General features: G+C 37.3%; 1 pseudogene; it reads right to left on the bottom strand.

Moving 5' to 3' along the window:
- Positions 1–321: 321 nt before the first annotated feature.
- Positions 322–16,277, bottom strand: part of LOC100718177 (cytosolic non-specific dipeptidase-like) — a 108,248-nt pseudogene continuing 92,292 nt past the window's right edge.

Here is a 16,277-nt window from a genome sequence, read left to right as displayed (position 1 = left end):
TTGACAGCCAACACCTCCTACAGAACTTCTGAACTTCATGTGCTTTTGTTTTTTGGAGGTCGAATCACTGGCCACTTCTGAGAATTTATCCAGGGGTCAGTCAGCTGATCCTGACAAACCCCAGGACTAAATGGCTCCAATTGACTCCCCTTACTCAACAGCTGGACAAGTGGCTCCTCTTAGAAGTCATGCATGACCTGACAAGAGGAAAAAGGGAAGCAACTTCTACTTTCTTGGGTCAGTCAGAGAAGGAAAGAGCAAGGACAGAGACAAAGGTGGGTTTCTTTCTGGTCAGACATGGAATTCCATGAAAAACAGATCTCAGACCTTCAGCTGACATACTTCATATAGGTATGCAGCCAGCATCTTGGTTCCTTCTATATAGTTATGCCCGTTGAGCTTTTCATTCTGAGAATGAGCACCATCATTTGCTGACCCACTGGTAAGAGCGTCATGTTCTTGCCTGTGGCCTCCAGAAAGGTCATGGTCACAGAAATACTGCCTCCTTCCCTGGTCAAATCTGGTTCAACACCAAAAACTGCTTTTAGAGCTCTTCTCCCAGCCATATAATGTGGGTAGCTGAAGTCAGATACCCATGACCCATGTACACCTGAAATTTGTTTGGGCTATGCAGTTCAGCAAACTTCTTAGTCAAGTATGTTGTAACCTGCTTGCTGATAACTTCAGCAGTCATGTTCAGCACAAGCCTGATGGAGAAGAAAACTTGCCAATCACTTTTCTTGACTCACAGGAATCACAGTCTTGGCCCCAGACCCAAAGAAGTCTCCTTTGATGCCATGGAGGGAGAGAGATGGGTACCACCATCGGTGCACCAGGATTTTTTTTCCTGCAGCTGTGCAGAAGGGTCTGCACACCAATGTCCTTGGTGAATTCCTCCATGTCAAAGTTGATGTGGTCATAGAGCTCGTGCTCCTCATTGATCAAGGAGGCAATGGCCTTGTTATTTCCAGGGATGAGAATTTTCCCCTTGTTGTCTATCAGAGAGCCCATCAGCGAGATCAGATCTGTCATGGCATCAATGACAGAGCTGTCATGTACTCCAGAATGGAGGTCTTTGTTCCTGCATTTCACCTTGATGAAGAAAGTAGCAAACACCCCTGAGACCATATGTGAGCCAGGGCTTCTTCTTTCCCAGCCAGTTGTTGTCAGAAAGGCAAATGTAGTCCACATTTTTAAAGAAGCTGTCTTTCTGGGAAAAAGTCAGCTCATCCAGGCCTTCAGAGCCAGACTCTTCCCTGCCTTTGAGGCAGAATCTCACATGGACAGGAATCTCCTGACCTGTCTTTGGATATGCTTCTAGGGCACTCATCCAGCCCTCACCATCAGCCCATCCTCTCCCATACACTTGTCATCCCGCTTTACCACAGTGAAGAGCTCTCTGTCCCAGTCATCCCCCTGGGCCAGGGGCTGTGCATTCAGATGCCTGTGAACACCCACAATCTTCTAGGGACCGCAACCCAGCTTGTCCAATAAAATGGGAAGAAGAGGTATTTCCAAGCCATCAGGGAACTCGTTTCCCAATACCCACCAGTTCCACAGAACCTCTCAACTGCTGGATGTCAGCAGAAGCTACTTCCACCATACTGATCTCTCCCCTCTTCTTGGGCCAGCTCAACACACACTGAATGGTCACCCATTTTGCAAATTTCTTAATGTAGTGGTCCTGGTTTTCATCAATATACTGAAACATGGACTCAGGGCTGACATCTTTCAAGCAGATAGCAGACAGTTCCACTGGAACAGCAAGAAAAGCTTTTAAAAGACCCTTTTACAATACTGTAACAGGTACACATACTGATGGGAGAAGAGTAACTCTACCATCTGTCTGTAATACCAAGAGGTTCGAAAGATCTCTGCCGTCTACATGCTAACCATAATACTGTACATAATAGCAGTGATTTTCAAAGTGTGATTCCTAGACAAAGCATCAGTCTCTCCTGGGAACTTATTAGAAAGACAAATGCTCAGACCCTCCACCCCAGTTTCTGGAAGCAGCCTTGGAAATAGAGCACATTAACCTATATGTTAACAAGCCCTTCAGGTAACTATGATTTGTACTAAAATTTATAAAACACTAAAGCAATAAAGCACATTGGAGGATGAAAGGACACTGCTGGTCATGAGTTGCTAAAGCAAGATAAACATTTTGTTGGATGAAGAAAATAACCCACAGAAGAGTGTCTGAAATACATTACCTTTTATGTAAAAGGGAAGAGGAAGTAAACTCGACTTTAAACAGCTTTTATGTGTATTTATTAAAATCTAAAAATTTCGGTAAATAGGAAATTTAAAAGAGTGCTTACCTACTGCTAAAGCATCTTGGCAGACGGAAACTGAATAAAGGACAGAGTTGGCATTATAAATTTTTTATATTTTGTGGTTCTTAGAAACACATGATTATATTAAACCTATGCTTGTTTCCAAAGTAGTACTTAGAGAGCACAGAGCTAAATGTTACCTACTATATCTTTATTAAAACCTTGCAGAATTACAAGCTGCTCTGGGCTTCTTTGATTGTTTTTCTTTTTTTTAAGAGGTGTTGATAACGTAATAAAATCAGGTAAACAATACATATATACTGTTACACAGAAACCACACACAAGTATTTAAATATACATAAAACTGACCGCTGTGCTAATGAGACAGTTGTCCAACTGCTATTTTTAAGTTTAAGGACATTTTCTGCCTCTATTCAGGAGTTCACTTAACTGCAGAAAAGCACATTTATCCAGAAACTGCCAGCTTAAATTGGGGCAATTGGTTAGACAGACCTAAATGTAAGAGCCATAATAATGCAATATCAGATCACACTAATGGATGATAAGTAAATTTAATAAGACAGTGCACTCACTATATGGTTTGTAACCCTATAATCTGAGCAAAATCCAACATTTTCTACAACTAGCTGAGACCAAGAAATGTTTTTGGTGGTTACACTAAACGATTTCATGAATATATAGCTATAATTACTTTGATATGACCCTCAATAATTCCTAAAGGATTCATTTGTTCTTTCTATTAAAATAACAATATAACCCTCATCTATCTCATTGGAATGTGATAATAATTAATTAGGGATAATTTTAACATAGTAATATATTTACTTGTCAATGCCAGACCTTATGCTGAAAGCAAATATCCTTGTCATAAATGTCTTATTATTTTGTCCTATTTTCAGTGTAGGGACATTCGGACAGAGTTAAATCCCAAGATCCTTTCTTGCTGCCAAACTTCAAAATAGAATAAACAGCAATGACCTCACCAAAATCTCCAGAAGGATGGAAAATTACAACTTCAGGTGGCTCTTTCTGGCTTCTATCCTCAGGAGACCTTTACAGGCCCTGTGCTAGGGTACATAAGACATACACTTGGCTTGTTCACTGTGCCGTTTGCTTTGATCTGAATTTGCCTTTGATAAGTACCTTTGAAGTCCACATATTTTCTGAGACTACTGCACTGCAAATACCCAAAAGGAGCCATGAGAACAATTAAATTGTGTCTTGACTTGCTGGGGAAGCTCAAATGAACCATCAGTAATAGGATATAAGAGAACCAAGAGAGACTATAGCCAGTGATGAGTACAATTGCTATCAGGGTACTTATCTATTTCAGAGACAGGCTGTAAAGATTTCAGGAAATGTTTGCCAAGTGCTTTGAATCCTAGAGAAAAAATATTACAGGAATCCTTTGAGACAAAGAAGAGAAAAGACATTTTCTTAAAGGCAGAAAGAACAAAGGGGATAATAGAAATCCCATCCAATAAATCTTGTTGAGTGCCTACCAAGTTACAGAGCCTGGGCTCAGTACCAAGTGGCATGAAGTGCGCACTGGGCAGTGCTCTGAGAGAAGAACAGGAAGTTAAGTTTAATAATAACAAAGTAGATTAAAGTAAATTTTATAAGAGAAGTAATTCTGTTTTATAGTTTTTGTTCATTAATTCCCAGCAATTGTGTGTGCATCACACAGAGCATATACTCAGAAATACGAAAGATGAGAATGAACAGATACAAAACACGGAAAAACTTATTTCTGGCCTCTTACCTCTTTGCCTGCCTTCCGTTCCTGCACATTTCCCAGCTCACAACTTTGAAATTCTAGTCGTTGCTTAAACATTACGTGTTTTTCAGAGGCACCAATTGTAGGGCTCAAAGTTTATCAGTGGCATCTGTTCTACCGCTTGGTTACTTACCATCAGCAAAGGCAGCTTGGAACTCTACTGAAACACTACAAACTGTATATTAGAAGTAAGGAAACCAATCTGTTTCATTTTTTAAAAACTAATTTAATAGTGAAAGTCCTACTTTATGGAAAACTTCTAAATTTCAATCAAACTTGAATGGTTGCTCACCATAATTAGGGCTCCCTATGGGTTTTTCCTCAAGTATTTTACCTGTATGTTTGAAAATTAAAATGCTAGACTGCTTTACATAATTCAGCTTAGCAATTTCCCTTCCACAACAATTAAAGCTCTCCCCATTTCTCAATGCCCTCTGAAATACATTTTTAATGTACATTTTTAATGACTCCTATTGCCCTCGCCCCCAAGGATTCAAAATTTTAGCACTAAAATATAGAATTAGCTAAACTAGTTCTCTTTTTACAGTTGAGGAAACTTGAATCCTAGAAAAGTAATTTGCCAGAGTCAGGAAATTTTTTAGTTGGCAGAGCAAGGTAAATCAATGCTATAGTTTCCCAGGATCCAAATTTATTCTCTTTCTTTCAGATGTAGATGTTTAAAAATATTTCTTGTGTTCAATAAGTTAAACATTAATTTCATATTCAATAAGCTCAAACTTCTAAATGTTGTTTGCTTCATTACTGGATTTGTCAGTTTCTAATAAAGTCTTTCATAATGCTTTTGCAATCATTACGTGATCTGATCAACAGTTGTCTGATTTTAAATAAAGCACTTGGCTAATGAAAAACTAAATTAGCACAAACATTTCTATCGATTTACAAACATTCTTTAATCATTCAGTGAGAAAGGAATTTCTGAAATTAGTTTCCTTTTTTTACTTTTTTTTTTATAGGTACTGGGGATCAAACTTACGACTGCCTGCTTAAGGCAGGCACTTATGCCACTGAGCTAAATCCCCAGCCCAAAAGTAGTTTTATACATCATTGTTTATCAAACTTCTTTCTCTTGCCAGGGTCTATTAGACTCCATGGCCAAGTAACACCAAAGATAGCTCATGAAGCATTTATCAGCTTAACAGTTATTTAACCTATAATAACCTTTGCAGGCAATTAAAAAATTCTAAGAATTGTACTGTAAAATCAGTATAATGCACAGTGATAAAATGTACAGATTTGATTTAAAAGTGAATTGAATCTCAGATATTCATACAACAAGTTTGAAGAAACTTGCCAATGAATAGGTCATTGATACTTAAGGTCACAGGTCAGGTCAGAGAAACCAAAGATGCTGGCTTGAAAGGAGAGGAATATCCCAATAGAAGAAAAGGTGGCATCAAGCTACTCTTATTCTGATGCTCCAAAATTCCACCATGTAACCAACTACCTTTATTTGTATTCTATTCTCCCTTAACACTCAACTGTGATTGAATGTTTCAAATAGTTTCCTACAAAGATAATACAGAGTAGCCAGAGAATGCCACTGTCCATTCACAGTGACCTTCATAGTAATCACTCTAAATTAATAAATTTTCATGCTGTTTAATAGATAAGTTTTCATAAATTCAGGTAACAAGTTCTGTTCCAAAGGAAGGTGCAAATCTCAGGTCACAGAAAACACTGGACTCTGTGAATTATGAAAAATTCACTTTGATGAATAGTTCCTCCTGCCAGTCATTTCGTCTTAAAGAGTGACTGATTGTCCGGAGCGCCATACCTTCCACCAAACACCATCTAATAACAATCATCATTTTACACATAAGAAAATGAAATCTACAACTTAAAGGCCTCGCCATGGTTACTCAGTATAATCGTGAATTGTTCTGTATGCATGAGGCTGCCTGTGTCTCCAGGAACCTGTGAGTATAGTGAAACCAGGAAGCCCTCATCTATTCCTCCATCTTTATCTGCATCAGACCTCAGTGTCTCAAAATGGACAAAACACTGAGCAATCCTGCAACTCTGGCAGGACTCCTCTCTGATCTCCAAAGTACGAGCTGGGTGGCTAAAGTCTGGGCGATAGAACCATTTAAAGGTTGGCTTACTCATCCATATATCTGCCATTGATGCTGACACTTGCCTGAGACCTTAGCTGAAAATGTGGCTGGAATAGCTAACACAAGTTCTTTCCATGTCACTGTTAAATTTAGGACAATCCAGTGCCTTCGGCAAAGCTACTCAGTAAATGTATCGCTACCCATGAACACAGGCTGGGTTTCAAGGGCACCCGTCCCAAGAGAGTCAGGCGGAAGCTCTACCACCTTTTGAAGCTGGCTTAAACAATCACCAGTTTGCATTCCACTCACTAGCCATGAGCCACTAAAGTTGGCTTTTATTATTTTTTAAGGGATTTGATATTTTTTCTCATTCTTTTTTATTGAATATTGAGCTTCATTTTGGCAGATTTGTATAGTCACGTACATACTTTATCATTTCACCACCCTTGTTACCCTCTTTGCTTGGTCCTCACCATGAGTTTTACATGTAAGGGCGTAGTTTATTGCATTTAATATATTATGCTTACATTCATGCCCCCATTACTGCTCCCCTCTCTTACTCCCTTCCGCTTTATTTTTTTCTTTTCTTTTTTTTTTTTTTTTTTTTTCATTAGTACACATTTGGAGTGCATAACATTTATATTCATTGTGTGGAACTGGTACGTGCATTTTTCACATCTTAATTACCTTTTTACCTCCTCCCTTTTTTTAATCCCCTTTCCCCCCCATCCTAACTTCCTCCATCTCTTGATGCCTTTCTTTCTTGACACAATTTTATCTCTCTATTCTCTCTTTTGCTTTCTTGTCATCTTTTTTCGATTCTACATATTAAGGCGAACATGTGGTATTTGTCTTCCTGAGTGTGGTTTATTTCACTCAACATGATGGTTTACAGATTTGCCAACAAATGACAGAATTTTGTTCTTCCTTATGCCTTAAGAATACTCCAGTGTATATACATACCAGATTTTTTTTTCTTTTGGTACCAAAGACCAAGCTCACAACCTCACACTTGCCAGGCAGGAACTTGTACCACTAAACTAAATCCCGAGTCCCCTATCCAGATTTTCATTTACATTCACCAGTTGATGGGCACTTAATCTGGTTCCATAACTTGACTATTATGAACTGTGTTCCAGTGAGTAAGATTAGGCAGATATTCCTATTGTATGCTCAGTTTAATTGCATTGAGTTGGCTTCTGCCAAAATGGTGGACAAAGTATCATCCATTGAGGAATCTGCTATTATAAACCCTGCAATACTATCTTGTTTTAAAGATCTGATCCTTGTATTCTCTAAACTGAAAACTAGTCCCTAGATCTAAACTACCAGAACTCAAAGATTTGTGATAGTCTTTAAAAAGCACACAATTCACTTTTCCATCAATCTATTTGGCAGATGGGCACCTAGATCAGGCTTAAATGCATTAAACAGCAACAAGACAGGTCAGTATTTCTCAAACTGCCCTATTCACTGTGAAAAATTCTGCTGAAATATTCTTCCTTATCAAAGTCTAACATTCCTTGAAAGTTTCAAGTCTTGGTTTTATATGTAACTGGAAGATTACACAAAATAAATCTAATCCCTATTGCACTTGGCAGCCTTTAAATACTACAGAAAGTATCTCCAAATCTTCTCTTTCCTAAATTTAACATCTCTAGCTTTTTTTTTAACCCTTTCTTACAAAATGGAGGCTTATAAGATCTCTCTTTAACTTTATTTTTTAACTGAGTACAATTTATACATATCTTAATTCAATTTTTTAACTATCATTATTCATTATTATCTGTTGTGATCTTGAGGAATTCTAATAGACTTAATTCTAACTAGACTTAATTTTTAAATAAAGTTCAAGGGGCCAAAAGTTTAGCTCAGCAGCAGAAGTACCTCCCTGGCAAGTGCAAGGTCGTGAGTTTGATCCCCAGTATCAAAAATAAATAAATAAAGTTCAAGACTCTATTTAAAAAATAATAACTGCCCGTCATCTGCTACTTTTTTGCAGGCATGTGGACATAGCAACCAACAAAATAGACAAGGTATCGGCTTCCTATGAGGAAAGACAGATAATAAGTAGTTGAATAAGTGAATAAAAACACATTAGAGTGATAAATGCCTGGGTCAATGGGTAAACCAAGGAAGGCTCCTTGAATAAAGTGACATTCTTAATGAGATCCCAATAAAATAATCAGTCCTATGGACATCTGAAGCCAGCAAGATATAAAAGAGAAAAAAAAACTATGGCCATTGTGAAAAACAAAAGAACAGCTAGCTTGGTTGGAGGTAATGAGGAAGGCAGCCAGTGGCACAAAATAAGGCCAGATATGGAGGAAAAGCTACTGCTTAGAACTACTGTAAGGTGTTCAGGTTTTGTTAAATGTGCAACTAGTAGCTAGGTGTAGGAATTACAGAAATTCCTGAGACCATCCTCATTCTGACACCAAATTAAATTCAGGGATCCCCCAAATCATCCTCAGGTTCCATAATTCACTAAAAGGACATACTGAGTCATTCAAAGTTGTTATACTTGGGTTACAGTTTATTATTATGAAAGGATACTGATCAAGCAAACACAGTGAGGCATAGGAAACAATATAATAGAGTTTCATTCATGGATTTCCCATATTTTCCCTATGGTGGAGTCATGGACAGCACTAAATTCCCTTGACAACTGTGTGAGACACTCTGTTGGGAATAGTGCCAGTGAGGAAATTCCCCTGAGCCTCAGTGTGTGTAGTTTTTATTGACTGACCTCATACACATGGGTTGATTGCCCACATCACTTGCTCCTCAGCCCTTCTAGCAGCTGATCTGGTGTTTCCTGGCCCTGTACTCCCACCATAAATCACACTGTCAGACAAGGAAAGCAGCAAGAATAAAGGAGACAAATATAGAAAAATTCAAAGGAGGGAAAAGCAGGCAACTCAGGAGCAGGTTAGCTTACCACTACCCACAATGGTCACTGTTTGCTAAGAGTACCTGCACTGCTAATTTAGCAAACTATTCTGAAGTTTCGGTAGAAATTGCAAAGTGAGTTAGTTATCTTAAGAATGTATACTTTTATCTACTTTTGAAGACCTACAATGTCTCCAATGTTTTGGTTTTGTCGGTTTTGTTCTTTACTGTTTTGTTCAATTGTATTATAACTAATGATATAGGCAATTCTATTAGAGATAGCGGGAGGCATTATGGTAACCATTGTTGATCACCTTGTATTATGTTTTTACATTATCTATTATGTCCACCCTTTTGACTTGACCGATTCTGTTCTGTTATGTCACATTTGGTTTTACTCTCTTCCAAAAAAGTAATAAGAACCGTGGGAGCAATGAAACCCAAAATGTGTAATAGTCATGGTACAAAAGAGAGGAAAAGAAAGTGCTCCAAACTATATAACTGCATGTATATTTAAGTGTATAAGATAGAAAATGATATCACAGAGTTTTATTGGATCAATGAACAGAACTGTTTGCAGTATCATTGATGGAATGTCCACTTTACAAGCTTTAATTTTGTGACTTGAACAATTATTTCTAAGATGACAATATGTAATCCATTAACTAGTGATTTCCTACTGTTCAATTTTTTTCTGTAAATCTGTATAACTTGTACCCTTTCCCTGCTTTTTTTTCTTTCTTTTCTCCTTAAATAAAATTAAAAATAATAATAATAAAAAAGAATGTATATTTTCATCTTTTAAAAGTTGTATATTTCCCATTCTTCCTTTTTTTGAAGATTTTCATGTTATCTTGATCATATAATGGTTTGAATATAATTTCTACAGTTACAAATTGGAGAATAAAAAAAATTTGAAGCACTTAATAAATGTCAGATAATGCAAGCCACATTTATGTTACTTCAGCAAGGTATACATTAAAAATTGTCTTAATGTTTATTTTAAAGAGAATAAAACAAAATAAAACAGAACAAAGAAAATCAGATCAGAATAATGCAAGCAACACAGGACTTCAAAACAAGACAACAGGAAATCAACAGTGGCTACCATAATGTCTCTTGTTTTCTTTGAAATAATTGTCAATACCTTCATACATAATAATAGCAAACATAACAAAATAGTACAAAACTAATCAAAAGAATGAAAGCATTACAGGATTTCAAAACCAGATAGCAGAAAATCAACAATGGTTACTATGATGTCTCATTTTCATCAAAACAGTTGTTCATGCTATCACACATAATAAAATCAAATAAAACAAAACAGAATGAAATCAATTAAACAAATGAATGAAAGCATTATAGGACTACAAAACAAGATAATAGGAAAACAACCATGATTGCCTTAATACATCCCAATGTGTTCAAAATAGCTGCCCACACCATTAAACAAAGTAAAATCTAACAAAACAAGACAAAACAAAGCCAAACCTAACAAAATTGTGAAAACAATACAAGCGTTCAAGACAAGACATTAAGAAATTAACAGTAGGTACCACCTTTCCCTCCTAGGTGTTTCTTCCCCTATCACTCTTACAATAACAGTTTTGCTTTTGGATCCCATTAACTCCTTCTGTTTCTTATGCTGCGGTTCATGCATATGAGTTCAAACTGTTTCACCCATGAACATGATCTCCAGTTGCATCCATTTACCTACAAAAGCCACGAGATTATTCCACATTCTAGCTGGCTAGCTTCCCACTGCATGAAAATATCGTATCTTTCTTATTCATTGACAGGCAAGCTACTCTTGCTCTTTTTTTTTTTTTTTTTTTTTTTTCTGGTCTCCTGTCACATGGAACAATTGTTTTCTCTCCTTTGACTTTCAGTCCCTAAATTTCCTCTCAAGTTAAATATGTTTCTTGCACGCAGTATATTGATGGGTGTTGTTTCTTGATGCACTCTACCTGTTTCTATTTATTGCTAAATTGATACCATCTACATTAATGGTTATAACCAGCATACACTGGATTGTCTCTGCCCTGCTAGCCTCCCTTTGTAGCCCTGACTTTTCATCTTCATTCAATTGCCCGTCTTGTTTGGCTATCAAACTCTGCTGCTGTTCCTGGAACCATGGTCAGCTTTATCTCTCTTTAGAATATTCTTCAGCATTCTCTGTAGTGTTGGTTTGGTGGTCATGAATTCCTTCAGTTGTTCTTTGTCATGGAAATATCTTATTTTTCCATCAATTTTGAAAGATATTTTTTCAGAGTACATCAATCTTGTTGGAAGTTGTTTTCTTTCAGGATTTGAAACACTTCACGCCAAATTCTTCTTGACTTGATGGTTTGTGTTGACAAATCTGCCACGATTCTGATCAGTTTTCCTTCATAGATGACCTTCTCTAACAGTTTTCAATATTCTGCTCTTGTGCTGAATTTTTGGGATCTTGATTATTATACATCAGGGTGTAGGTTACTTTGCTTATAGCTAGTTGGAGTTCTATTTGCCTCACTTATCTGTATGCCAGATCCTTTTCCCACATTTGGGAAGTTTTCTGCTCTTACTTTTATAAATAGTCTTTTTATTTTATTTTTGTTGACCCCTGCTTCTTCACTGATACCTATCACTTTTAAATTATGCTTCTTTGCATCATCTTGCAGCCATTGAATTGTTCTTTCCTGATTCCTTCTTATTTTTAAGAGATCTTTCCTTTCACAATCACTAGCTGCAATCCTGTCTTCAAGGTTTGAAAATCTATCTTCAGTCTCTTTCAAGCAGTTTTGTTTTGCCAGCTTTCAATTGAGTTTTTGATTTCCTGGCTATCTCTTTGAATCTGTTTCATGCATTGTATTTGCTTGCTATATTGTTTACTCAAGGTTTGCATCATTTTGCTATGCTTCTTTTTTAAGTCTTCTTTAGATATGCCGAGCAATTCTTTCAGTATGTTGGTGATTTCTTCTTTTACCTGAGACATTATTTCTGATTTGACTACTTTTACAGTCTCATTATGTTTTTTCTTTATTTTAGTTGCTATCCTCTCAGAGATTTCAGGTGTGTGACTTCCGTTTTCTTCTATAACTGTATCCCCCAGATTTGTTCTGTGTGGACTAGAGGTCTGAGATTGCCTTTTGCTCCTTTGTCTTGACATTCTCCTAGGTTCCTCCAACAAGCTGGTAGTGGGGCCCCAGACACTTCCCATGTTGGCAATCCCTCCATGGAGTACGGAAACAGAACAGGCACCTGGTTTTCTCTGATCACAGGTGTACAGGGAGGTAGCAGAGCATGGAGCAGGCTTCTCTAGACTTGTGAAGCTACCCTGGGGCTTCCCTGATGGCCAGGGGTACGTGGTGCTGGAACTGCTTCTCTCACCTGACACTGGGACTCCCACTATGGTGGCAGGCACTCAGGGGCGTGTTTGTCTCATTCTCCCAGAGAGTGATGGATACCAAAGGAAGCAAGGGCTTCCAGTAGTGGCCTACAGGTACCTGGGGCTTACCTGGCAGCATGTACCTGCTCCTGCTGGCTTCACACAGAAAGCAAACCTTTTAGTGATGGCAGCTGGCAGGTAGAGGTGGATTTGCTGGTCCTCTCTGCCTGTGCTGGGTGCCCACAGGAAAGAGCCTTTTGGTGGCAGCAGCTGGCAAGTAGAGGCAGATGTACTGGTTCTCTTTGCTCAGGATGCTGCCCCATGTCAAACAATTTTTAAGGAAGCTAAGACATAATTCAGCTAGGTCTGAAGTCTTGATTTTACACAAATAACTATCTCAGAAGATCAAAATGCAACCCTAAAGTCATGACTGCAGAATATATATACATTAACAAGTTCACTTATATAATATTTATCAGTTGCTCACTATATGTCTATAGGATTCAGTGCCACCATTGCAAACAGCAGACACTGGTGTCCACCTATGTGGAGTATACTGTGTACCTCTGCATGAGGAAGCAAAAAGCCCACAAATGGTTAGCACCAGGCACACCTCGATTAGAATGACCCAACTACTGTTATCTACTTGGCCGTGAACAAATTCCTGAACTTCTCTGGAACATAATTTGTGCATCTGCCAAACAAGACTAACACCACCCACCTTACAGGTTGTTGTACGGCATAAATAAGAGAATAAATACATGCAACATGCCTGGCCTATAGTAAGTTGTTAGCTTTCCTCTGACCTAGAAGTGATATCACCTATAAGCCACAGGTCAATCCTCAAATTCTTCTTATTTTTAAAAGCCAAGACAGAGTCCAAAGCTGAAATAGGACACTTAGAGTAATGGGATTATATGCTTCCTAAAGTAGAGAAAAATGTATTTTTATAGTCCATTAGAAGATTCTAAAACCACAGTACTAGTCTCATTTTCTGCATGACTTTTGGAGTGCCATGTTTCATAACCAGCCTCTACACTGACCCCCAGCAATCTCTACTTCCTAATATTCATACCTATCAACATACAATAGTGTCGATCTATATAACCAGAGGATGTTGTGAAAGTGACAGACAGTGACTTAAGTAATAGCCATTTACATTCTACCTTGCTGTCCCTTGGGTCACTCACTCTGGAGCCAGTAGCTGTCATGCATGAGGACGTTTGGTCAGCCATTGGGAGAGCCCCCATGGCAAGGACTGAGGCCTCCTGTCCAACAGCAGCACTAACTTGTGATCCATGTGGAAATGGATCCTCCAGTCCCAGAATGACCTTCAACCCAGTCCATCTTAAAATATCAAAAGAGAACCTGAGCCAGAACTACCTGCTAAGGCACTATCTGTGTGGAACCAAAAATGTTTACTGTGTTAAATTTGTAGATTTTGGTATTAGGTAGCAATAAATAATACACATACAACAGTCACTTGAAGAACCAAAATCAAATGACAAAGTGTTTTTTGAGACAAGTGTGATGTAAGGGCATTTCTCCTTTGTTTTCCAATATTCTTCAGAAGTTTTATTTGAAGGTGATTTTCTTTTGTTATTTGTTTCAGTGTTTCTCTTTGGCTTTGGTTTATGTGTTACTAATACAAAAGTGATGGCACAATAAAAGGCACACTGCTCATGAAAAACTAGGATTTAAAAATGTTAGAAGTGCTTCAGAGGAACCAGCCCCAACCTTGTAAATGTAATTTATTATCTCACCAGGATACAGGGTAGAAACGCAGGTTTTTATTTCAGAGGGTTCAAAAAATGTGCTGTAGAATTTTCTTGAAGTACAGATATAAAACAAACTACCAACAAATATTGCTTTCTTCCTATAAGTAAAATTGTGCATTTGGTAGCTGAGTTATTTCATATGCAATAATGTTACCTAACAAACTTATGGACCCAAAATTAAACAAAGAACTAAGACGATCTTTATGAAAGATGTAGATTAAGAGTTGAAGAACCTGAGGAGTGGAATGAAATATCACTGTGTAAAAAAAATGGACAATTTTCCATGAAAATGTATCTCCTTACCTAATTTTAATTTTCACTACGTTCTAGGAGATTAAAGTCATAATTCTCAAGTTCTTCTCTTCCATTTTTGTACTTTCAAACAGTCTACATTGTATACACTACAAACGCAAATCCATATCCACCCAACCTTCCCCTGCCAAATATGTACACAATTCCTTCTTCTTTGCAATAGCTGTAAACTTCCACACCTCACCCAAAGGAAGGTAAAAATTCAAATTCTCTTTTCACAGCAGGCTGAAAGAAGTCAGTCTACAGTTAAATTTAAGGCAAAGTCTGCATTCTCAAATACAAAGACTATAATTAGGCCTTATTTTTGTTCTGATGAAAGAGTCCATACTTTGGTTCTCTTAAAACTGGCTTCATGTTTGCAGAACTAGACTGCTTAGTTCTGTGCATCCCAGCAGGGCAAGCTCTGTTTACAAAGCCACACTCTCATCACTGCACCACCAGAGCCCTGAGCCACCCTGCAGGATTTTCCTACAGGCCCTCCTAAAGTCTCACTGGCGCAGCAAAATCTTAGCATCGCGTTTATAGAAAAGCCATTCTAAACTTGCTAAAAGTGATTATTATTTCTGTGAAGGTAACAACCCACAATTTACTTTGAAAAACTTTTTTCAGTACTATATAAATAAACAGAATGAAACTATTGTCAACAAATATTTTATCCTGACTCATAAGCACTATCCCAAATTCTAGTCTAACACCAATGGTTTAAAATATTCAGCTCTATCACTTAATCTCAGTTGCCATTCAAAACCAAGAATAATTCTAACAAAGTAATATTATGGTTTGGATACTAAATTATGGTTTGGTTATCTATCTTGCATACTTTTGATATTCTTCAAAGGTTCATAAGCTAAAAACATAAGAATGTACTGTTTTTCCACGGGTCCAAAACAACAGGACAAGTGGTCATGAACTGAAACCTCTTAAACCGTGAGCCAAAATAAACCTTTCTACTTGCTTTATTTCAGGTATTTTTCCAAGGAGACAAAAAGCTGACTAACAGAAATTATTATTTATTTTCTACTATTTATCTAAAGGTAATATTCAGGTTAAACTTTTGGATCATGAAAATTTTTGGATCATGAGAATTTAAATATCATGCACTAATCTTTCAAGATCTTTTTTTTTTTTTTTTTTTACTTTTTTTTTTAACTTTTTATCAGTACCGGGGATCGAACTCACGACCGCCTGCTTGCAAGGCAGGTGCTTATGCTGCTGAGCTAAATCTCCAGCCCCCAAATCTTTTTTAACAAAAATTTTTCATTGTACAGTTCATAATCTCTTTATAATCTTCAGTTCACTAACTAAAGTTTCTGATTCAAATATTTTATTCACAAATTATTGTCACTGACTACAAAGAAAACTGAATTGAGACAGAACACAAAAACATACGTGAGATTATATTGGTGAAATTCAATATACAGTTGGCATACATACCTAACAAAGGAGATGGCGCTACATTTAAGACCTGCTTTACTGCTTCATTCTGTTTGAAATATTGAAATATTTGTCTTGAGAGAAAGAAGTGGAATAGAAGAAATATTCTGTTATACGATCTGCAGGTCTTCTTTTGTTAGAGAATGAGATCATGTATCATGCATCATTGAAGTACTCAAAATTTTGATCTTCATTATTTTTATCCATAAATGTTCATACTTGAACATTATACAATGTACACATTATCAAAAAATAAGACAGTTTGAATCACTAGTCCTGATTGAGGCCTGTAGTGGGCTGTGAGGCCAGAGATACCTCAAAGGGCAACATTAGGCCACA

Source organism: Cavia porcellus, unplaced genomic scaffold, assembly GCF_034190915.1.
Source record: "Cavia porcellus strain 051 isolate PalLab524CR breed Dunkin Hartley unplaced genomic scaffold, mCavPor4.1 scaffold_10, whole genome shotgun sequence".
NCBI lineage: Eukaryota > Metazoa > Chordata > Mammalia > Rodentia > Caviidae > Cavia > Cavia porcellus.
The sequence above is the reverse complement of the archived record's forward strand: the minus strand, read 5'-3'. Positions and strand labels throughout refer to the sequence as shown.